At 32.1% G+C, this 26889-nt stretch overlaps 1 protein-coding gene and 2 long non-coding RNA genes across 7 annotated transcripts in view; 2 read left to right on the forward strand and 1 right to left on the reverse strand.

Moving 5' to 3' along the window:
- Tcmet (methoprene-tolerant) overlaps positions 1–26889 on the reverse strand; it is a 213084-nt gene that overhangs the window by 152099 nt on the left and 34096 nt on the right. For 2 of the 5 annotated variants that reach the window (XM_076415501.1, XM_076415500.1), the window contains exon 1: positions 511–790. The exons of 2 other annotated variants lie outside the window; for them this stretch is intronic. The gene's annotated coding sequence lies outside the window, so the exon portion shown is untranslated. Of the gene's footprint in view, positions 1–454; positions 807–26889 lie in introns of those variants that run through there. One more of the 5 variants, XM_076415498.1, reaches the window with a different exon arrangement.
- Positions 14192–17975, forward strand: LOC143203542 (uncharacterized). The gene is made up of 2 exons (XR_013007367.1): positions 14192–14460; positions 15870–17975. It is a non-coding gene; the product is annotated as an uncharacterized LOC143203542 (long non-coding RNA).
- Positions 25986–26552, forward strand: LOC143203747 (uncharacterized). Its single transcript, XR_013007423.1, has 2 exons — positions 25986–26180; positions 26320–26552. It is a non-coding gene; the product is annotated as an uncharacterized LOC143203747 (long non-coding RNA).

Consider the following 26889-nt stretch of genomic DNA (forward strand, 5'->3'; position numbering starts at 1 on the left):
GAGGATATATATAAGACTAGGCAATGTGTCTCAATTACAGAACCAAGAGAGACTTATGTTGGAACTGGAACCATTCCGTGGTGGATTTGGCATCTGGCTGTTGTACAGTGCTACATCTTGGATTTAAATGCTAAAATAATATACATACATTCACAGTTCATACACACAACTCTACAACACTTCAGCTCTTTAGCGAGAAGCAGAACCAGAGAAAGAGACAATGCCTGAAGGTGACACAAGAGATTCTGCCAAAATGTTCCTCTGAAAACATTATAAGAATAAAAACTCGGAAAAAATATATATAGAATGGACCAATGACTACAGATAAATACGAACACTCACAACAAGTAGCATAATCAATCCTTGAACAGAACCTGCAGCAGACAGAAAAAAAATAGTAATCCCGCTACCTACCATCATCATCAAAAACAAAAGAAATTAAACAATTACTTACTCCGGAGACCTTTACCGACCAATACTTAGCAACAGCATAGGAAAAAAAATCATTACATAATATTTATCGTTGTGTTCCCGATCGAACCGTGACCTTCGCCGACTGCAAACCCAACCGGTTCTGCTGCAACAACAAGGTATACGACTGTTGTTCTTTTTTTTTTCGACCGACCATTAGTTGGTTCAAACCGACACCATCGCGAGCCCGAGTGAATCACCACCGCCGAAAACGCAAATTCGCCGGGGCAGGACCTAGGAGGACGTGAGCGTCGACAGACCGCCGCTGCAAAACGGTGCAGGAGAACGCGACGAGCCGTTGTCGTTTTCCTCGCGAACTAAACAAATAGGAAACTGAAAAGGAAACCGAATGGAGAACAGGACGGACAATATAAATAACGCTGCCCCGACCTATGATGTTGCGGTAGATGGGATGTGCGTGCCTGTGTGTGTGTGTTTATTAAATACACGGCGGTTCAACGTAGGAGTTACTCATTATAGATATATACTAGCCAACGGAGAAACATCCGACCGCTGAGTGTAGGAGACGCTATCGTGCGACTGCAATTACATGTTACGGCACATAAACATAGTTTAAAGTTGTTCAGCTTGGATGACTTTAAAGGATATACAATATAAATAGTCAAAAAACAGAGACAATTGATGATTATCAAATATATTAGACTTTATTATAATAGATTAGTTTTAAAGGTTTCTTAATTTTACGATCTGTCATCATCAAAAATCAGTATTATGTATTTTATTCAAAGTGTCCATCGATAGCCATTACTTCTTCACATCTTTCAGGCAATTTACGGATTCTATCTCGAAAGAGCGATGTATCTTTTGAGGTTATCCACGAATCGACCCAATTTTTGGTATTTTTATAAGAAGCGAATCATAACAGGTCAATTGAAAAGTCCCCGGCCTACCATAGTAATACACATTTTTTGGCAAAATTAGTTTTTTTATTCAACATAATTCCCTTCAAGGGTGACACACTGCCCGTTGCTTCAAAATAAGCCTCAGTTTCGGCGATCACTTCTTCATTCGACGAAAACTTCTTCCCTGCGAGCAGTCTTTTGAGATCTGAGAACAGGAAATAGTCGCTGGGGCCAGATCTGGACAATACGGTGGATGAGGAAGCAATTCGAAGCCCTATTCATAGATTTTTGCCATTGTTTTCAATGACTTGTGACACGGTGCATTGTCTTGGTAAAGCAGCACTTACTTTCTCTTCAAATGTGGCCGTATTTCGTCCTTTAAACGGTCGTAATAACGGCGCTATGTAATAGTCGCTGTTGATGGTCCTTCCTTTTTCAAGGTAGTCAATGAAAATTATTCCATGCGCATACCAAAATACAGACGCCATAAAATTGGCAGCCGACTGTTGCGTTTTCCCACGCTTTGGAGCGGGTTTATCGTGTGCAGTCCACTCGGATGACTGTCAATTGGACTTCGGAGTGAAATGATGGAGCCACGTTTCATCCATTGTCACATATAGACGCAAAAACTCGGGTTAATTACGCTTGATCATCTTCAAACATTGCTCCGAATCATCAACTCGTCGTTGTTCTTGGTCAAAAGTGAGCTCGCGCGGCACTCACTTTGCACAGAGCTTTCTCATACCCAAATATTCGTGAATGATATGACAATGTTCGGTCATTCAAAATCATTTTGTGGATTTTTAAAATGCTTTCGTCGATAACAACCTCTTTTGGGCGTCCACTGCTAAATTTAGCATACCAATCCTTGATGGTTGATTTTCTTGGGGCAGTATCCGGAAACTTGGCTTCCAGCCAAGTTTTCCAGCTTCAACTATATTTTTTCCCTTCAAAAAGCAATACTTTATCAACCCGCGAAATTTTTATTAATTTTTTTCACAATAACGAAAGTTCCTTCACTCAAAATGCAATTCACAAACTAATGATCCGACAGCTGTCAATTTATACACGTATCTTTTGTGGGTTAGGGCTAACTAAAAAACATATGGATTCGTGGGTTCTATGCGATGCAACCCACACAATAACTCATTTTTCAAAAAAAAAAAAACAATAACTCAGTAAAAACAAGGACCACGTGGAATTCTTTGTTTACAGACAAAGGTCCGGCACGACACAAGGGGTACTTCTTCTGACAGCGGAAAAAATGAGAAAAAGAGTATTTCGAGGGTTGCAATTTGGATTTGTACCTGGCCGAATGCGATGGTGACAATTACACCAGTTGGCAATCGGCCAGTGTAAAGTATAAGAAGAAGAAATACCCTTCGCTGTTGTCGGTTTTATTTTTTGGCTTTGCGCGTTGTGCAGCTCGTTGTCTAAGCCGCCACAGATTTAATTCTAGTAGTGCCACCTATGTGTCAGGCCGGGGACTTTGAATCGATCTGTTTTTGAATTGATCTGTTATGACGAAACAAGTAGTAATCAGAAGGAGCAATGTCAGAGAATAGGAATTTTAATGCTTTAATGTTTCCAAGTATGTTTTCACCGGTTTTGCAACAAGCAGCAACAACTGAGGAATAACATTATTGTGTCTGCTCGTATTCTGGTCGATTCTCCTGCAGCGCCCGACTCAAAGGCCTTAATTGTAGGCGATAGCGATCCCTATTGATAGTGTCATTGAGTAATACCTCCAAATCTTGCCATTTCCACAACTCTCTCTGTTTTTGGTGTCAAAATGACCATTTCAAATACGTCCAAACCAGTACTGCTTTCTAGAATCGATGAAGCACGGTTCCCATAAGGTTCATACAGCCTTTGATGACCTTCAGTCGCCTTTTTCTTCAAACTGATGTAAAGAAAATTCCCACATGAAGTTCGTTGCAGTTGTATGCGATTTAATACACGGTAACACCATCTGTTATAAATCATTCAAAATTAATTTATAGACCTGATAAGTAGAATTTATTATATATCATGTTGTTCAATAATTGTCATTAAATCATCTTTCATTTTGAAAATCATCTTGTGAAAGATCATGGCAGCCAAAATTCTAAGTAAATCAGACTCAATTTTGACCACAACTGTACTCCCTCAACTAAGATCTCAACAACCTAAGATGTGTAGTTGCAACAAACATGAATCCTGTTAGTTATCCAAGATTTGACATTACAATATGAAAAAATGTTACTGAATCGCATTAACATGGCAGCAATACATAGATAATACTAAAATTATTATATATATATATATATATATATATATATATATATATATATATATATATATATCAAATAATAAATAGACTAATTTATGGAGGAAATAGGAAATACAAACTGATATATTTACCAAATACCCCCACTCTTGCTTGTGAAATAACCCAAAATGATTATGCAAATGAAAAGAACAACAGTAATAAATTCATTTGTAACTGAAATTGTACCAAGTGTGTTTAATAAAAAAACATCACCTAGAATTTATCACTATAACCCTCAATAAAAACGTTGATGAGCAGTCCAAACGCAGCACTTTAATTTTTAAAATGCGAAAGGAAAGTCTGTTCGTGTATTATCTCCAAACTGGCAAAACAATAATCTTAACTGAAGGAGCATTAGACATGTTAAACAGAGAATATGCGAAAGGCTATTCTGTGTATTATATAGCAATAGGAAAGAAAGCAGTAGAAATTGCTTACTTATGTTTAGATACTAATATATAGGAGTACCACTAAAGAGTACCAAATAAGGAGTCGAGACCCGAAAATCGCCATGGATATTTTAAAACATATACATTTGGCCAAATTGACTTAGTACGGTAGTTGCGGTAGAATAATTAATGTGATACTAAACTCCACTTAAAATGGTACGATTTATGTCAAACATGAGCTGTTTCGTTCTATACTTGTTGCTATTTTTGAAGGTAATTCCTTTAGGCCTCTTAAACCCGAATGGAAGCCCCTATCCCTATTATCAACAGAGCCAACTTCAAGCGAATTATTCATTAGCAAAATAACTCGTCACAGACAAGAACAGGTCGTATCATTTGGTGTCAAATCGCTACTATAAAGTGGATGCATAAAAGCTTCCCACCTAAGTACCCGTACCTTGGCCAAACGCTATCAATGTATGTAGCATGGTGTTGTTTTGATTATCGTGACAACGCCTTATTTACCTGATTTGATGGCACCAGACTATATATATATATATATATATATATATATATATATATATATATATATAAACCAAAAAAACTTCGAAGACTATGATTGCTATAAGTCTATTTAAAAGTGTGAAAAAGCGAAGCCTTAATTATCACTCCAACAACTATTGACACTATTTGTTAACCAGAAATATATATTTGGTAAAAACAAAAAATTAATGACATTTATTTATATTATTTAGACAATTTAAAAAATATATGTAAAGAAATCGTTAGCTATTGTTAAGTTTAATGAACACTATAATTAAATACAGTCTAATTAGGTATTTTACGAACATCAGACCTGTCAAATCGTAATAGTAATTAAGACATATTCTCGATTTGCATATAGCGCTATTTACGGTTTCAATCGCCGATCGCCATTAATTCGTCGCTTTCTTTAATTAATCGCGAATTTCAACTTTCTAACGTGTCAAATGCGAGCTAGCTGGATTTTTACTACTTCTTTTGGCGGGTTCTTGTCGAGTGGCTTGTTGTTTCACCAACGCATATGGCGTTCAGATAAATCATTGCAATTGTTTATGATCGTTGGTTCTTAGAAAAATGCATAGGAAATGGTAAATGTTATGTTACTCGGTGTTTTTGTTTTAAATTCGTTTCGGATGTCTGGTTTACTGTTCTCAATTTTTATCTTAGGAGTAGAAATAAGTTTTTTTTTCGTAGGAAAATGTCGAAACAAGCTTCAGCTGAGAGAAATTCTAATTTGTTTGTTTCCAAGAAATACGGTAGTTGTGAAATCAAATATAAAAAAATTATTTTGCAATGCAAGTTTGGTTTTTGGTTTTAAAAAAGGTGAAGACTTATTCTTACGCCTAATAACATAAATAAAGATCAATAAAACGAATCTATTTAAACTTAAAAAACGTTTTAAAATAAAATATGCACATAATAGTCCTTGTAATAACTAAGTAAAAATAAACAAAAGAAATATTTAACCTATCTACTACACGTATTTTATATTCTACTACATACACACAATTTAGCTTAATACCTACCTAAACCTATTCATCTATTTACAGCATTATTTTAACTACTACCAACTGATCAGCTTGAAGTCGCTGCCAAGCAACAGTTGGTAACAGTTGGTAGTAATTAAAATTTAATAAAATTATTTTTACTTGGTTATTTGAACGACTATTAATGTGCATATTTTATTTTAAAACGTTGTTTTAAGTATAAATAGATTCGTTTTATTGATCTTTGTTTATGTCACTGGGCATAGAAATAAGTCTTCACCGTTTTTACTGTAAATAGATGAATATGTTTAGGTAGGTATTAAGCTAAAGTGTGTATATAGTAGAATATAAAATACGGGTAGTAGATAGATGAAATAAGGTTTGTGTTTGTTCACCCTTATTTAGTTATTACAACAATTATTATGTGGATATTTTATTTTAAAACGTATTTTTTTGTATTACAAACCTAAGTTTGATTATTTTTTACATTTTAGTGAGTTCCTTGTTTAGTTTGTAAAAATATTTTATTTTTCTCTTTTTAGTAATATATATATACTCAAAAAATTACGCAATTATTTTATTTAAGTATTATAGTGGATAGCCCAAGTGACAGTACAGCCCATATGAGGAAAAATAAGAATAAAAAAACAATGATTGGAAATAACAAGCGTTTCAGGACCTGGGGTCCGCTACGTAGTCTAAGTGATTTGACAAATGATCCAATCATACTAGAATAACAAAAATTGCTGCCCTTCTGGGAATTGAATCCGCGACCTCCGCGTGTGAGCTCAACGTTCTAACCATGACACCACAAAAACAGTTGCCTATAATGTTTCTACGACGTTTTATATAATATCGTTAGTGCCTAAAAAGCAAGGTGAATGGTTTTTACACCGAACTACTTCCGATTTTCTGTCACATCAGTTCAGCAATAACATTATACACGAATATCTGAATATTTTAGATAAAAAATATATGAAAACATTATACGTGTCTTTGAAACTTGAGGTTTTCATTCGATTTTCCTCACTACTATCCATCAGATCGAAACTTGGTGCCTCGGAAGCACGCATTTTCGAATAAAAAAAGAATTTGGAAATCGGTCCATAATTGACGGAGAAATCGGCGAACATAACAATTAATTCTATTTGGATTTATGGGGCTGGACTACAACCAAATAAGAATCCAACGCATCCCAAAATAAAGCCCTTTGATTAATCACCGATCCTTATCACAACGCAACCAATGAAGAACTACGCGATGACCTCAAAATCAAATAGTTTTACGCAGTTATCCAGGATTTCTCCGTTAAACATAAAATAAGGTAACAAAAGCACCGCACTGTGGAATAAAGTAAATGAAGTAATAAGTGGAAATGAAGTAATACAGTTCCTGAATTGAACATAACCAAACCACGTGAACTTGTATAATAAGTGTTTACCTCCTAACTTTGAGCTTAAATGGTAAACGTACGCAGTAAAGTAATCATTAAGTTTTTAAAACAGATGTCAAAACAAGCTCATTGTAGTGACATATACGCAGATTTCTTCGAGTTAACGAAGTAAAATAAAAAATGCTAACAAATCAGTCTTGTTAGATTGAAAATTCCCAGAGAAGGAAATTTAAAAATTATTGGATGCTACAAGATATTGTGAATTCTTTTGCTGAGCCTAAAATTATTTTTGGGAAATTTATCATAATATACTAAAGAGTGGGAAGAAATCTGAATATTATACATCTCTATCTATAAAATGGTTTGTTAAAAACCTATTAAAATTAATAAAAACGACCGAAAACGTTGAAAAAAACTAATATTGAGTTGTATCAATCGTTAAATTCTAACCACACTCTCCCTGTATTTACAACTTCGCAAGTCTACAGTTCCCCTCTTATTTTATCTTATACTCGTACTGATTCGAAGAATATATATTAAAGTTTGATGTCTTCTTCGTCCGATATATATCTCCATTTAATAAAATGTATATTACATGGATCCGAGGCCTGATTTTGTCAAAAACACACGTCAAGTTGTGGAACCATCTGGAAAATATTGAAACACTGGGAATGTGTCATCGTTTATGAAAAATGAACTAAAAATGACGATCGCGGTACACGTTCTGGTTATAAGTTAGTAAATGGACGGTGTATAGTATAGTTCTTATCAAATATGGACCTGGGGTGAAAATATTTTATTAAATGAAGTTCATGCAAAAAATCTAATTATTTATTTATATATATCTCATGACTTGTTTTATCAATTTCTTTTAAATACTTATATTATTATTAATAAAAATATTAGGAGGACTAGCTCTCTAAGGGATACCGCTACATTAAAAAAACTCTATCTCATAGATGATATGAAAAAGAGTTCAATCTAAATATAATACTATACGGTAGTTTAAGTCACCATATATGCAATATATGTATTACAATGTTGAAATCAATCATATTTGATAATATTGTTTGATTTAGATTAGAATTAAGCCGAATTAAAATAAAACTGGCGGCAATTTGCGACGTTTTGACGTCACAAATATAGATGACATGAGTTCACTGTTTTATTGTCCTGGCTATGCACCACTATGCAGTACAAAATGTGATTTTTTGATTATATATTGTTTCACTAAAATTCTTTTTTAAATTCCTCCGCCCTCTGCTGGTTAAGAGGCGCAAAACTTGATTACAAACTCTCGGATCACGTTCTCTGTGTGTTTATTTTAAGACAGTGGCTTCGCCAACACGCCTGTCATAATCTGTCAAAGCTACAGCGTCCCCTATTGATCGGAAATACCTCTACATTCATGGCAATATACGTATACGTGGTATTTTGTTATTCATGGCAATGAAAACAAGCAAACTATGTCGGCTAACCTGTAGCATCGAACAAACGAATGTCAGAAAAACATAAATAACGTGCAATTAGAATTTTACGGCGGCTCAGCCAATCGCAATACTCGAACGGCACGAAAGCGAATCAGACGGAAAGTGACAACGGCTATCAGGAACGATAGCGACGTTAACCTTTGGTACCGACTGTCTGATTCTCAGTCAGAATTTATTATTATACGCTGGGGACATAAACAGAATAATATTTAGCCCGAACCGATATACCGACGATAATAATTTGAGGAACACGTTATTATCTATTGCGAAGTCCTTGGCAAGGCACGCAAAAAATATATGGCCAAGCATTACTTTATTAGGTACAATATCGCGAGTACATTTCTACTTTACTAGTTATTAAAAACGGTAGATCTGGCAACACCGCGATCGAAATATACTTAAAAAAAACAAGTTAATTGACATTGTTTGTGATTATTTCGCGTGGGCTGAGTTTATCTTCAGTGTCTGGGGAAATAATTTGTTGTATAACAGTCAGTTTTCGGGTAACAAACACGGCTTATAAATTGATTCGATGAAACGATAGAAAAATGAAAGGGAAACATTTAATAATAACTAGTGGTCGCCCTTTTTTAATTTATAAAGTGAATATTGTTTCACTCAAAAGATACTAAAGAGAATAACCTAAAAATGTTATGTTAACATTACTAAAATTAAATTCCAGACTATTTTCAATATAAGAACAGAAAAATATTTAATATATATCAATAATTCCAGTTAACAAATGAATGTATATTAAAATACATGTAACTATCTCTGGAACTCACACTCACTAACCTTTTTAAATTGCTTTCAATTATTATTAACATTATAACAAAATTATCACGAGTAAGATTAATTTCAGAACTGCAACTTCAGAGCATCAAATAGAGGTATATATGAATTTTATTTACTTTTTTGTTATAATATAAGTATGGAATATTAAATAAATTAATACAAATTTGTATGTTAATTAAAACAGTAACACGAACAAAATCAGGAACTTCATTTTTACAATATAGAAATTATATTAAAGTTATTTATACTCAATAAATGAATTATTATTGACTTCTCCAAACTTAACACTACACATAAAGTAACATAAATAACCAAAATAACTGATAAAAGGTCCAAAGAATGCATTGCCATATAGTAACATATTTTATTGCATTAATCAAATATATTAATATTAATATATGATTTTTGGGAAAAATAGCTTAAACCCTAATTTTACAAATAACTCAAAAATAATTTAGTACATATCAAAACTAGTGATTTTGTCGTTTTTCTTCAGCGTAATTTAGATAATACGTCGAAGTTTCAGGCCATTTTGAGAAACAACAATTTTTGCCATTTTTTCCATACATATACTCATGAAAAATCGTGATTTTTACCAGTTTCGGACTTCTCCTTATAACTCTTGTTCGGATGAAGATATACCGGTGAAAATAGCAACATATAAGTAAAATTTTATACTAAATTTAATACTATTACCACATTTGCTCAGAATAATTTCGCTTCAAACATATTATAATTAATATGATTTTTGGGAAAAATAGCTTAAACCCTAATTTTACAAATAACTCGAAAATAATTTAGCACATATCAAAACTAGTGATTTTATCGTTTTTTCGGCGTAATTTAGATAACACGTCGAAGTTTCAGGCCATTTTGAGATACAACAATTTTTGCCATTTTTTCCATACATATAACTCATGAAAAATCGTGATTTTTACCAGTTTCGGATTTCTCCTTATAACTCTTGTTTAGATGAAGATATACCGGTGAAAATAGCAACATATAAGTAAGATTTTATACTGAACTTAATACTATTACCATATTTGCTCAGAATAATTTCGCTTCAAACATATTATAATTAATATGATTTTTGGGAAAAATAGCTTAAACCCTAATTTTACAAATAACTCAAAAATAATTTAGTATATATCAAAACTAGTGATTTTATCGTTTTTTCGGCGTAATTTAGATAACACGTCGAAGTTTCAGGCCATTTTGAGATACAACAATTTTTGCCATTTTTTCCATACATATAACTCATGAAAAATCGTGATTTTTACCAGCTTCGGATTTCTCCTTATAACTCTTGTTTAGATGAAGATATACCGGTGAAAATAGCAACATATAAGTAAGATTTTATACTGAACTTAATACTATTACCATATTTGCTCAGAATAATTTCGCTTCAAACATATTATAATTAATATGATTTTTGGGAAAAATAGCTTAAACCCTAATTTTACAAATAACTCAAAAATAATTTAGTATATATCAAATCTAGTGATTTTATCGTTTTTTTCGGCGTAATTTAGATAATACGTGGAAGTTTCAGGCCATTTTGAGATACAACAATTTTTGCCATTTTGTCCATACATATACTCATGAAAAATCGTGATTTTTACCAGTTTCGGACTTCTCCTTATAACTCTTCTTCGGATGAAGATACACCGGTGAAAATAGCAACATATAAGTAAAATTTTGTACTAAATTTAACACTATTACCATATTTGCTCAGAATAATTTCGCTTCAAACATATTATAATTAATATGATTTTTGGGAAAAATAGCTTAAACCCTAATTTTACAAATAACTCAAAAATAATTTAGTATATATCAAAACTAGTGATTTTATCGTTTTTTCGGCGTAATTTAGATAACACGTCGAAGTTTCAGGCCATTTTGAGATACAACAATTTTTGCCATTTTTTCCATACATATACTCATGAAAAATCGTGATTTTTACCAGTTTCGGATTTCTCCTTATAACTCTTGTTTAGATGAAGATATACCGGTGAAAATAGCAACATATAAGTAAAATTTTGTACTAAATTTAACACTATTACCATATTTGCTCAGAATAATTTCGCTTCAAACATATTATAATTAATATGATTTTTGGGAAAAATAGCTTAAACCCTAATTTTACAAATAACTCAAAAATAATTTAGTATATATCAAAACTAGTGATTTTATCGTTTTTTCGGCGTAATTTAGATAACACGTCGAAGTTTCAGGCCATTTTGAGATACAACAATTTTTGCCATTTTGTCCATACATATACTCATGAAAAATCGTGATTTTTACCAGTTTCGGACTTCTCCTTATAACTCTTGTTCGGATGAAGATACACCGGTGAAAATAGCAACATATAAGTAAAATTTTGTACTAAATTTAACACTATTACCATATTTGCTCAGAATAATTTCGCTTCAAACATATTATAATTAATATGATTTTTGGGAAAAATAGCTTAAACCCTAATTTTACAAATAACTCAAAAATAATTTAGTATATATCAAAACTAGTGATTTTATCGTTTTTTCGGCGTAATTTAGATAACACGTCGAAGTTTCAGGCCATTTTGAGATACAACAATTTTTGCCATTTTTTCCATACATATAACTCATGAAAAATCGTGATTTTTACCAGTTTCGGATTTCTCCTTATAACTCTTGTTTAGATGAAGATATACCGGTGAAAATAGCAACATATAAGTAAGATTTTATACTGAACTTAATACTATTACCATATTTGCTCAGAATAATTTCGCTTCAAACATATTATAATTAATATGATTTTTGGGAAAAATAGCTTAAACCCTAATTTTACAAATAACTCGAAAATAATTTAGTATATATCAAAACTAGTGATTTTATCGTTTTTTTCGGCGTAAATTAGATAATACGTCGAAGTTTCAGGCCATTTTGAGAAACAACAATTTTTGCCATTTTGTCCATACATATACTCATGAAAAATCGTGATTTTTACCAGTTTCGGACTTCTCCTTATAACTCTTGTTCGGATGAAGATATACCGGTGAAAATAGCAACATATAAGTAAAATTTTGTACTAAATTTAATACTATTACCATATTTGCTCAGAATAATTTCGCTTCAAACATATTATAATTAATATGATTTTTGGGAAAAATAGCTTAAACCCTAATTTTACAAATAACTCAAAAATAATTTAGTATATATCAAATCTAGTGATTTTATCGTTTTTTTCGGCGTAATTTAGATAATACGTCGAAGTTTCAGGCCATTTTGAGATACAACAATTTTTGCCATTTTTTCCATACATATACTCATGAAAAATCGTGATTTTTACCAGTTTCGGACTTCTCCTTATAACTCTTGTTCGGATGAAGATATACCGGTGAAAATAGCAACATATAAGTAAAATTTTGTACTAAATTTAATACTATTACCATATTTGCTCAGAATAATTTCGCTTCAAACATATTATAATTAATATGATTTTTGGGAAAAATAGCTTAAACCCTAATTTTACAAATAACTCAAAAATAATTTAGTATATATCAAATCTAGTGATTTTATCGTTTTTTTCGGCGTAATTTAGATAATACGTGGAAGTTTCAGGCCATTTTGAGATACAACAATTTTTGCCATTTTTTCCATACATATACTCATGAAAAATCGTGATTTTTACCAGTTTCGGACTTCTCCTTATAACTCTTGTTCGGATGAAGATATACCGGTGAAAATAGCAACATATAAGTAAAATTTTGTACTAAATTTAATACTATTACCATATTTGCTCAGAATAATTTCGCTTCAAACATATTATAATTAATATGATTTTTGGGAAAAATAGCTTAAACCCTAATTTTACAAATAACTCAAAAATAATTTAGTATATATCAAAACTAGCGATTTTATCGTTTTTTTCGGCGTAATTTAGATAATACGTCGAAGTTTCAGGCCATTTTGAGATACAACAATTTTTGTCATTTTTTCCATACATATACTCATGAAAAATCGTGATTTTTACCAGTTTCGGACTTCTCCTTATAACTCTTGTTCGGATGAAGATATACCGGTGAAAATAGCAACATATAAGTAAAATTTTATACTAAATTTAATACTATTACCATATTTGCTCAGAATAATTTCGCCTCAAACATATTATAATTAATATGATTTTTGGGAAAAATAGCTTAAACCCTAATTTTACAAATAACTCAAAAATAATTTAGTATATATCAAAACTAGTGATTTTATCGTTTTTTTCGGCGTAATTTAGATAATACGTCGAAGTTTCAGGCCATTTTGAGATACAACAATTTTTGTCATTTTTTCCATACATATACTCATGAAAAATCGTGATTTTTACCAGTTTCGGACTTCTCCTTATAACTCTTGTTCGGATGAAGATATACCGGTGAAAATAGCAACATATAAGTAAATTTTTATACTAAATTTAATAGTATTACCATATTTGCTCAGAATAATTTCGCTTCAAATATAATAACATTAATATAGTTTCTAGAAAAAATTGCTTAAACCAAATTTTTACATATCTCTAAAACTATACACTATATATCAAAACTAACTAGTTCATCGCCCTTTTCCGCATAATTTTGATAATATACCGAGGATTCAGGTCATTTAGAGGTACAAACATTTTATCAATAATATTACCACATGGATGTAAAGGTTTATACTAAATATGACTGTATTAAACGTTTAGACTACTTTTACTAAATAAAATAAAACCATTATCATTTAAAAATGTCCACAGGCATAGTTTCAACAGTATTATCATAAATAAATGAGTATATATTAAAAAAAACCTTACAACTATACTAATTAATATCCAGATAATTTGTTCCGGGCCTGTCAAGTACGTCTTAACTTTCATTCGACCTGCATCGGATCGCACATTGCAACGTCTATTTTAAATTTACGATTGCAAAGTCCTCGCCGCATTCGCACAGCAGCATAATATCGCCTACCAATACCATAATTTCCACCGGTTTTTCGCGACGTTACGAACAGAAATTTATTTAAGAAGCACGATGTTTACGTGTGGATGGATGTCGGTCTCGCGGATTTGTATTCCAGCAGAGGAATCGTCGATTAATCTACGTTGACTATCTGCGTTGATGTCAGATCTCTAACAAGTTGAAATTAAGAAGGAATTATCAATCCAACCACTCCAGTGAGCCAATCAGCCATTAAGTACATTTATCATAGGTAATTATAACAAAATCCCTCAAAAAAAACACAGACAATGTCAAGTTCAGTTTGTAAAGATGTATGAGTCGTTTTAAATTCTAAGCGAATTTTCCTGCTCTTTTTACCAATTAGCATCACCCTATTAATAAGTCAATTGAAAAGTCCCCGGCCTACCATAGTAAAACACATTTTTTGGCAAAATTAGTTTTTTTTATTCAACATAATTCCCTTCAAGGGTGATACACTGATTCCTACTTTTCGATACCATTTTGGTAGTAAAGTTTGTCCTTTGTTTCAAAATAGGCCTCAGTTTCGGCGATCACCTCTTCATTCGACGAAAATTCTTCCCAGCGAGCATTCTTTTGAGATCTGAGAACAGGAAATAGTCGCTAGGGGCCAAACTTGGAGAATACGTTGGATGAGGAAGCAATTCGAAGCCCAATTCATGGATTTTTGCCACTGTTTTCACTGACTTGTGACACGGCGCATTGTCTTGATGAAGCAGCACTTTCCTTTTCTTGAAATGCGGCCGTTTTTCGGCGATTTCGTCCTTCAAACTGTCCAATAATGTTATGTAACAATCGCTGTTGATGGTCCTTCCTTTTTCAAGGTAGCCAATGAAAATTATTACATGGGGATTCGCATGCAGACCTTGCCAGCCGACTCTTCGGTTTTCCCAGGCTTTGGAGCGCGTTCATCGTGTGCAGTCCACTCGGATGACTGTCGATTGGACCCCGGAGTAAAATGATGGAGCCATGTTTCATCCATTGTCACATATCGAGGCAAAAACTCGGATTTATTCCGCTTGATCATCTTCAAACACTGCTCCTCCTTTGGGCGTCCATTGCGTTCACCGTCTTCGATGCTCATTTCACCACGTCTAAACTTGGCATACCAATACTTGATGGTTGATTTTCCTGGGGCACTGTACGGAAATCTGGCATCAAGCCAAGTTTTTGCTTCAACCGTATTTTTCCCTTCAAAAAGCATTATTTTGCCAACACGAGAAATTCCTTTTTATCCATTTTTTTCAAAATAACAAAAGTTGCTTCACTAAAAATGCTATAATTCACAAACTAATGATCCGACAGCTGTTAAATTTATACACGCATCTTTTGAGGTTTAGGACTAACTAAAAAACATATGGGTTTAATTCTAGTAGCGCCATCTATGTGTCAGGCCAGGGACTTTTTAATTGACTTGTTATCTATAATTACTATTATTAAGTTGTTGCAATTTTATTGGAAATATATTTTAGCGTATTACAGCTGTACTTAATATTAATATAAGAGCGGGTGAATTCAAAGAGCAGCACAATACAAAACGGGTAACGAATCAAGATCACCTTGATGCTAGTGCTACTCGAGATCAAATTTATGTATTAAAGCAATTAATAGATTTTTTGATATAAAATAATATTATTACAGAGACAATTGTTAGTGTGTAAAGTGTCCATTGAAAACTTAGGGATATGCAGTTCTTTGTGGGATGTAAGTCATCCCTTCATACCTGGTAGCAGACATAGAATTTAAATAGTGTATTGATAACACACGAAAAGGTCTAATGGAACTTCAAGTCTTTGAATACCACTTTTAAGATTTATTATTTCAATTTATATATCTGGACGACACATGTGGTCACTTCAAAATGGAATGCTGGGCAAAATCATTTCGGCCACAATATTTTATTAAATTAATATTTTTATGTGATCATGTACAAATATTACCACACCACCAAACGATTCAGAAAATATATCTATTCACACATTATATATGTATTTTGAGATGAAAGAAACGAAAATCTATGTTAAATTGCTTTACTATGTATACTTTTTACGATAAAAGACAAACACAGAAAGCCACTGAATTTTCGAAATATATTCATCATTGTATAACATAAAAATGAAAGACTATATAAAAATTATTATAACACCATTCGATTCAACAGAAAATTATTTATGGGCCCTGTAAAATTCATTAACTTGCGATTATTTGAGCAGAAATAATAGGAAATTGTTTCTTTAAGCTCAATTTTATACATACTGGAGGTAAAAGAATCTTTTTGCGGTCCACTAAAGATTTTTCTTTGATTTTAATGGATATGCAGACTATCTAAGCTTGAAGCGTTTTTTACTTCCATTGGACAAACTCGCTGTAATTATGCCCTTATTTATATAGTAGCAAAGTATTTGACAATGTCTTGGTAAAAAATTACTCGCCTTTCTGATGATTAAATATTGTCAATGGATAATAGTAAATATTCCTGCAAACCTACAGTATGCGAAATACTTTATGACCTTGAAGTACCCACCATCCTTTATTTTAGCCCACAACATTATTTAGTTTAATCTTCAATTTCCAGTTATTACAACCACAGTGCAGTCATTCTTTTTCAATTTCGAAAAATGTCACCCCTTGACAATATGCAAATTATTTCAAACAGAATTATTTATTTTTATCAAATATATTATGTAATAATTCTAATTAAATTTAGTTTAATACGATATTTATAGAAAATATCAAAAATTCTGCTAATTACTACAAATATTATTGTGTAGTTTTAAAATTTCATAAATGCTGCTACAAAAACATGTCAAAAGCTGATAAAACATTATATAAATATTATGTTTAATTCTATGTTATACATTTCCAACGAAGTTATATCTAAATTAACAAAACTGCTATTAATTAAGTTAAATATGTAACCTAACCACAAATCAACACACATGAGGCCATTCACATAATAACTTAATCTGTATTTCAACACGATTGCTTAAGTATTAAGAAATTCCAAGTACGGGACGCTATTCTCTTTTTCTTCTAATAAACAGGCCGAAAACAAACGTTCATTAGAACGATACATTCATTAATTTTCATTTAATTTACCATTTATCAGCTAACCACTCCATATATGGCCTGTTCCATCTGGCTTTGATTAATATTACTAAACTAATTTTGATAATACTGAAGAAAAAAACATTGTTACAACGAATCGAAGTTCAATGAACTGCCAGTCTGTCGTTTATGTGTATCTTTAGATAAATAAAGAATGTATGCACTAGTATAGGGTGGGTAATGTGCTAGGAAATACTGTTGAAACGACACTTTAAAATATTATAATATTTTCTTCAATTTATTACTTATTTTTATAAATGATTTGAATAAATGATGTCAACAAACTAGAGATGTTATACATAAGACAATACTTAATAATAAAACTCAAAGGTTTAAGCGAGTGAACGCCCTTGGTAAGTGCGCAACGAAGATTTCCATTGTGATCTGGAAATTCCTACAGTCAAGGAAGAAAGTAAAAGGTTCGCAGGGAAATACGAAGCCAGGCTGTACCTATATGAAAATCCGGAGACGCTACAGCTAATGCATGGACGTCACTTTGTTCGTAGACTAAAGAGAACTAAACCCTGGGAACTTGTGTGATAAGGCGTGAGTGAAGGGATGTAAGGTGAGAACGGAACTATAGATTGTCGCTGAATAGACTATAATATGTAAATTATAACAATAATTGTTAACAATAAATTTTTTTTTATATAACATCTTTATTAGATACGCTTAGTACAATCTTAATTATTATTATTATTACAATTAATTTATTACTACTTTTCCTATGTGCTTGGATTAATTAGCAAGCAAGACGAGTACGAGAAAATACATTAGTATGTATTCCTCAATTATAAAATTATAATTATTTATTAATTATTAACTTATAGCTATAGTTTACACTAATAATACACACTAAATGTTCACACAAGTTCGTATGGTTTTGTTCGTTTCAGTCTCCTGACATCCTGTGCGCTGTCCAGCAGTTGTATTGCTTCCACGTTAGAATGATTTAGTAATCTTCTTTCGTGTTTCAAGGCGAAATCCTGCACAACTTCGCAAATCCATTTGATTTCCAGGTCATCGTGCAGTTCTTCATTGGTTACATAGCGATAGGCATTGGTAATCAATCGCAGAATCTTGTTTTGACAGCGCTGTATGACTAACTGATTTGAATATTTAGTGCAACCCCATATTTGCACCCCATAGGTCCAAATTGGCTTTATAATTGTATTATAGATCAACCTCTTTGATTTTAGATCAAGTTCAACCAGTATAGTTGTTTTATTTTGGTTCTAATGTGTTTTGCTTTTTGTCTAACGTGATGCCTCCAATTTAATCTACCGTCAAGATGGATTCCAAGGTATTTTGCTGATTCTGCTTGAGGAATCGGGCATCCATTGAGTGATATAGTTAAGTTTTTATTATTTCGCCTTAATGCAAAATTAACGTGGATAGATTTGGAGCTATTAAGTTGAATTTTCCAATCTTTTGTCCATTTGTCGATTTTGTTGACTGCCACTTGCACTTTTTCTATTGCCCTAGGCAGAGATATATCTTTTGCCATAATAACTGTGTCATCAGCAAAGGTTCCAAGAAGTGTTTCTTTTGTTGTTGGAATGTCAGCAGTGTAGAGCAGATACAGGAGAGGTCCTAAGACGCTACCTTGATTAGCAATAAATAAATTTTAAAAAACATAGCTTTAGTCACCATATTCTCTAGATTTGGCACCCACAGACTTTCATTCGATCAAGAAGTTGAAGAAATTTGCCTCTGGGAACACTTCGAATCTAATAAAGAAGCTGGGAGGTCCGTAGATGAATATTTTTAGCCTGGAAGAAAAACTAATCTTGGAGAAACGTTGAACCATGTCTGTTGAAATATAGAGTGAACCATAGAGAAAAATAAAATAACTCTTAACTGAAATAGCGAATACGTTTATGACGTTTCTCTCAAGCAACAAAGAAATCAAAAATAAAAACTATAATAAAAATATCAATCTTTTCAAATATAAGAATAATTTCGAACGGAAATAGACATAAATGTTCAAGAAGCTTCAATACCCAATAAAGGAATAATGAGCTAATGATGTCGGAAGCAATACATTCATAAGTAAAAAGTAAAAAAATAACAATTGTTCTGAAGACGAATTCCATTTATAATCTCCATTAATATTAAAAGTTTAGGTATAATAATATATTTGTTGTCATTTTCTAAATATTTAATAAAGTCTCCTTTTACCAACGACGGTTTATTTGGAATAACGTGGGCTCTGAACCACGGTCCTCGACATTAAGTCTATCGACTTGCGGGTGACTAACTTAGAAATCATTCCAGAAGACATCCGGTCTTACCCAACCTGGTTAGCGGCGTGACTGGGATCATTTTCCTTATCGGATTTTATACTCTTGCCTAAAACAATCACAAACATAAATTTTACGACCATGCCCCAGCAGGATTCAAACCCGCGACTAACAGTACGTGGGCCGTCCTGTCGCCTTCACCACTTCGCCAACCAAACCGGTTTTTTTACAGGATACTAGTCTTATTTCTTAAGCGAAGCTAGTGTTTTCCTTCAAGTCCAAGAGCCACTACCATGGAGAAATGAACCATAAATTGCTCTGGTTTGAAAATCAGCTGGACAATGTCCCACGCCATTAATATAATTTGATCAAAAAAAAATTACACAGGTAGTAACAGAATAAATACAGTAATAATAGAATAACTTGACAAGGAAACACAGCAGCGAACTAAACAAGAACTAAACGTAACAAGGCAAATATGCTCTGTAACGAAAGTAAAATACGTAGATAATAAATACTTGATATACTATTGTTAATTAGGTGGATTAGGCTTCCAGGGGATACCAGAGGTGGTTTGGAAAAGAGTTTAATGTAAATATAATAAAACAATTCTAACCGATAAACTAATGCTGCTGTATAATTAATTGTAGTTTAAATCCTTCGATAATATATGCATATTTTATGTTGATAATAATGTACTATAATGTTAAAAATAAATTGTATTAAAAAAATGTTTTATTATTTTATTTACATTAGATTGTTGTTATATATAAAAGCTAAAATAAACTAAAAGTTAAAGTTAAATGCGACAACATTGCGACGTATTGATGTGATAAATTTAGATGACGTGAGATAATTGCTAATTTGGATAGACTATATGTCTCTTCATTGTAAGACTTTCCTATGAGACTAATTCATCAACACGACAATATTCTTTTAAGTGTTCATATTGCGAAACTCATTAAACATTATTTTTCAGAACACAATTTCACATATTAGATCTTGTAATAACATTGATTACTACTATTCTCTTCTTTTACTAGTCTTTTGTTCTTCTCCAAGGCCTGATATACATTTAGTATATAACGTTTAATATATAGAAAGCTTCCTTCTATAAGAAGTTTAATATCGTTTTATTTTTGCCATGTCTGACTGGCAACAATATTCAATCACATTTTGGTCGAAACGGAATTAAGGAAAAAACCGTCTAGTATTTTGTTCAGAAGAGATATCAATGGCGTATTGATTGTGCTCCCGCTATCGCATGACATTTTCCGGAGATGGATGATAAAGAATAAACGGATTTATATTTATTAAAAGATAGTCCGGTCGAAATATCGAGAATAACGTCAGAATTTATTGATCTGAAGTTATTATAGCTATAATACTTAAATATTTATTGATTCTTGTTTCTTTTTTATGTTGTAAAGAGTTTCAAAAGTATATTACATATCTTTATTTAGAAAGTTATAGGTTACCTTCGTTAGACAATTGTATAAATCTCTTGGATCACTATTAAAACCTCTTGCAACATGAATCGAATACTTTCGGTACACTGGTCTTAAATAATGAGTTCTTAATTTTGTGTTCAGTGATGTTAGTCCTGGAAATATTGTCCGTTGTTTTCTATGAGCTCGAGTAACATGTGAAGCGTTTGACACTATTCAACCATTATTGTCACCGTAAATAACTATTTTGAACAAGTTCTTCACTAATTTTTCTCTCTTTAAACTAATTATATTTTAATGGCGAATAAAATAAATAAAATTTAATTCCAATATTTTGTTATTTTTGCCAACCCGAAGTTGTTAAGCCATTATCCCTATTTTAACTTCTCCATATGCAAACAAAACTCGCTAATCACTGCGGTTGTCAATTACAAGATGCTTGAATCTGATAATATTTTCATCCAAAAAAGACATTTATTCATTTCAGACATTCAACAGTTCTAATAAGTATAGTTGAGAATGACCATGGACTGGTAAGACCAGAGTTCAAGAGTTCTTAACAAGCCACCCTATATCAGTCACTATATCAATATATAAATACCTATTGCATGGAAAAGCGCAATATGCACATACTAACAACAAAACCAAACAGAACCTGGTACTTTACGATGAACTAAAGCGACATGACATGATGTCAGTGGAAGATACAGGGCCGTTAAACTGAAAAATTCCATTACTTATTTGTTATGTAAATATTTTTGATGGAAATATAATGACGCGAAGTCAAGCGAATATCCGACGTATCACAGATTAGAATACGGGTAAACGAACAAGCTCGGTGGCACGACCGACATATTTATAAAAAAATAAACAAGAAAAATGGCAATTAAAATTAACAAGGACTGATCATAAAACAAAAAATGGCCTAATGGTTTTTAATTGATGGTTATATTGTTGAAACCATACTTAATTATATTTGTATATATATATATATATATATATATATATATATATATATATATATATATATATATATATTATCATATTTAGATCTACAAGATGACATCTCTGATAAAAAAAAATATACCTGTAGTAACCTTGGAACACTTCATGGACGTTAAGCAAGATTGTTGTCAGAAAAAGTAGAAGCGAAAAAGCTCTTATAAACTGACCAGCTGATTTGAAGTCGCAAACAGTTGGGTGGACGAAGCGAAATATGTGGAAATACAATTTATTTCAATTGAAATTGGTAGTATAAGTTAAACTAACTTGATCAAAGAACAGTTGGCCAAATACGAAACATAAAACGCCGGCAAAATTATATTTTCTAGCATGACAATGCAGCTGTTCATACTGTGAATCGTTCAAGACCATTTTTCAGATCACAACATTCAAATTTTAAACGGGATAAGCGTGCTCGAGGTTTGAATATTATGGAAAATTATGAGGGTAAGATAGAACGTGCGGTTTACCCCTATGGTAAAATAGCTAAATGACTAAAAAATGCTACCCAAGATGACTGGAAAAAGCCAGATCAAGGTTATGTCAAGAACCTATATGAAACACTGTCGAAAAAACCAATCAAAGTTGTCAAATATATAGGAGGATGCAATTTCCCTAATTGTGCTATAGTTTTGTCGCGTTGTTCGAGCGACAGCCACTATTGAACAAATCAGTTATTTACTTATTGATTCCGCAAAAAAAAACGTATCAATAAACAATAGCTGTTTCTTAGTAATATTTACATGAATTGTAGAGTCTAAAACCCTAAAAGAATATTTTTATTTAAACTTGAAATAAAAAAGCTGCACTGTGATAAAGTTTTGTCGCTAAGAAATCCATACGCGTGACTATCAATGTTTGCCACCAGGATAAAAATTTTTATCGAGAATTCTTTGAAAAATATGAAGACAATGAGGATGATGCTTCAACAATAAAATTCGATGCAGAGACAAATCGGAGCATTATCTAACAGGTTGATTGAAAAGTCCCCTGACACATAGATGGCGCTACTAGAATTAAATCCATATGTTTTTTAGTTAGCTGACGGCTGTCGGATCATTAGTTTGTGAATTATAGCATTTTGAGTGAAGCAACTTTTGTTATTGTGAAAAAAAAAATGGATAAAAAGGAATTTCGCGTGTTGATAAAATATTCCTTTTTGAAGGGAAACAATACAGTTGAAGCAAAAACTTGGCTTGATGACCAGTTTCCGGACACTGTTCCAGGAAAATCAACCATCAAAGAGTGGTATGGTAAGTTTAGACGTGGTGAAATGAATACCGAAGGCGGTGAACTTAGTGGATGCCCAAAAGAGGTTATTACCGACGAAAACATTTTTAAAAAATCCACAAAATGATTTTGAATGACACTTTAAAGATATCAACTGCACGAGTACGTCATATCATTCGGGAATATTTGGGTATGAGAAAGTTCTGTACAAAGTGGGTGCCGCGCGAGCTGGCTTTTGACCGAAAACAACGACGAGTTGATGATTCGGAGCAGTGTTTGAAGATTATCAACTGTAATAAACCCGAGTTTTTGCGTCGATATGTGACAATAGACTAATGGACAATTTTTTTATTACATAGACCCGGGACTTTTCAGCTAGAATAAATAAAACTCTTACCGAATCAATTGTAGTGAGACAAAAATACTTTAGAAACTTATAAATCATATAGTCATATCTGATAAGATATAAGAAAAATATTTAGTAATTATTATTAGATACCTGAGATTGTCTTGTTCAAAACATCACGACTAAGAATACCTAGTATCATAATATTCATTACTATATAATAACAAATTAAATCATACTTAAAAATAAATAATCGACATATTTTTTCTAGTTAATTTTGTAAATTAGATAAACATTAAGACAACTACGTAACATTTAATAGTTTATTTAAAATGTGGTTATAATCAATTGAACTATAACTTCTTAGACTTCTTTGATAACTTGTACAATGACCTAGTCAGGCTAGAGTTAACAGAACATTATTTATAGTTGCAGGCACAACAGAAAAATAAGTCATATAGAAAATAATTATAATATAACTTTAAGGATGAATAGTAGTAATTACTATTTTCAGTCAAATGCACGGTTCGAGTGTTTTGTTCATTTCGTGATGTCAGACGAAGATATACGAATCCATTTTCTGTATAAATTGTGAGAGAGAAAAGGACAGAGATAATTGCTTGGAGCAGTTAATCTATATGTGCTTATATTTTTCCTATAAGCGGGACAGAGATGTACATACTATACTGTATAAATGATACTATAATAAATATAGACAATACAATAGAACTTAAAAACTAAAAAATTAAATCATGACATAATTAAAAATAATCGCACAATAACTACTAGAGCTTTTTTAAATAGAAAAATTGCTTTATTTAGTATTGAACGGAAATATTTTTTTAACAAAAATTGAAAGAGTAATCGAAATATTACCTATCATTACTATAAAAACAGTCAAAAGTATTTTACTATTTATCATTCACAATTTTAATCTTTTTACCCCATTACATCAACAATCTTGAAAAATATCGTTCCAAAATGCAAATTACTAAAAAATCATAAAACTACATTTATTACATATAAATCTTTGTAAGCATAAATTGGTAATTTTTGTCATAATAGCGGCTAGGACAACATATCCAGACATTAAATATCAGTCGAATGAAACTAGTAGAACCAAAAATAGTAACTAAAAGTACACGACTGAAACAGTCGATAGTAAATAGTAACAAAATCAGTCTGACCGAAACTAGCGACTGAAAACAGTCACTGGTAAAAAGTAGTAAAATCAGTCGAACCAAAAATTGCGACTGAAAGAGTTGATAGTAAAAAGTAGTCAATTACTAAACAGTCAATAGTTCCCTACACTACTTGAAACATTCCTTAACATAATTTAATAGATTTAACGCAAAAGTATCACAGTTCAGGGTGTAAGGTTACCAAAAGTGGATGGAAGTTGCTCTGAACTAACTTAGTCTATATGTTTCATAAATATATGTGAGTATCCATCCTGTATCAGAACAAATAAGGAAAACAACAATCTGAATTGATCCTCGTAAATAGTATGGCATTTCCCAGGAAACAAAAGGTTTTTACAGAATTATGGAATTCCCAGCACTAAAAAGAAAACACCCAAGTCCCGCCCTCAATCAAGGACCCCAGGATGGAGCAGGGCCTGCAAAAAAGACCCGACAGAGATACTCGACGGTTTCTTCTTTCTCTGGGCTCTCTCAAGCAGCTATGTCGTCAACTGTATATTGCAAAAAAAAACGGTGATATAATTTTTTATCCGGTATATCGATATTTTTGAAACAATATTGAAAAAGGACAATCACAATTGTTAAACAATCACAAACATAAAGTTACGACCATGCCTAAGCAGGATTCGAACACGCGATTATCGCAACAGTAGGTGGGCCGTTCCTGTCAAAACCGAACTAAAACGAAACTTAAATCGAAACCAATTCTTTACTTGAAATTCAGAGTGAATCTTCTTATATATTAATGTACGTAAATACCAGTTATATGCCAGTCTTTACATGTTATCTATATGATAACATTACTGGATGAAAACAACCCTTTAAGTCATTGTGTTTTAATCATTTTTAAACTATTATTCCAAAAGGTAAATAATTTTCAGATCCTTCGAAGGATTCGTGTTTACGTATTTTGACGTTTGATTAAATAATGGCAACATCTACATTACGACACCTCAAATAAATTAATACCTAACGTTCAAGTTCAAGTATACATTCAAAATAGTCATGCGACTGAAGGTTAGATAATGTCGCTAGTTGTTTGCTGTACACTATATCCGTTCAATTGCATTGTGGTATGCACTCGGTCGCGTCTCAAGGCCGCATGCACTACCGTGTTCTGTCCGCCATTATCAACAAAAACAATTTTATCTGTTTTTACGACGTAGTTTGTCGTTTTTTCCGGCCGGCCCATCCAGTTTGTACCGGGTTCGTTGAATATTATTAAGCCAATAGGTTAATACCAATCTTGGTGCTACGGGATTTTTTAAAATTTTGAACTTTATTGTTAAGAATCGGTACAGTGTCCAATGATAATCACTTTTTTCCCACCTTTCAGCCTGTTTACGGTTTCCGTCGCCAAAGAGCGATGTATCGTAAGTATTGTATTAAGCCTATAGATAATACCCAGATAGGAAAGAGATATTTTAAAAAATATCCATATATCGTTTTCGATATTGTTTCAAAAATATCGATATACCGGATAAAAAAATTATATCAATGTTTTTTTTTTAGCAATATACAGTTGATAACACACCTGCTCGAGGGAGCCCAGAGAAAGAAGAAACCGTCGAATATCTCTGTCGGGTATTTTTTGTAGGTCCTTGGGTCCTTGATTGAGGCATGGGGTGATCCCGGGACTTGGGTGTTCTCTCTTTTAGTGTTAGGAATTTCATAATTCTGTTCACTTATTACTATTTACAAAGACCTATTCAGTTTGGTTTATATTTGCAAAATTCCACAAGGAAAATGATCGCAGTCACGCCTGTAACCAGGCTGGGTAATATCGAATGGCTTCTGGGATGATTTCTAAGTTGGTCGCTCGCCAGTCTGTAGGCTTAATGCCGAGGACCGTGGCATATGGTATATATATATATATATATATATATATATATATATATATATATATATATATATATATATATATATATATATATATATATATATATATATATATATATATATATATATATTATATATTATTATAGGAAACAAGAAGCTAATATAATAGTTCATATCGATGTTTCAATAAGTTAACCCCTGCTTATTTTTCTAATTAAATAAAACAGTTAATTAAAGTAGATT

This window comes from Rhynchophorus ferrugineus, unplaced genomic scaffold (genome assembly GCF_030347505.1).
Source record: "Rhynchophorus ferrugineus isolate W39M unplaced genomic scaffold, kcgeb_rfMv2 rfM10, whole genome shotgun sequence".
Classification (NCBI taxonomy): domain Eukaryota; kingdom Metazoa; phylum Arthropoda; class Insecta; order Coleoptera; family Curculionidae; genus Rhynchophorus; species Rhynchophorus ferrugineus.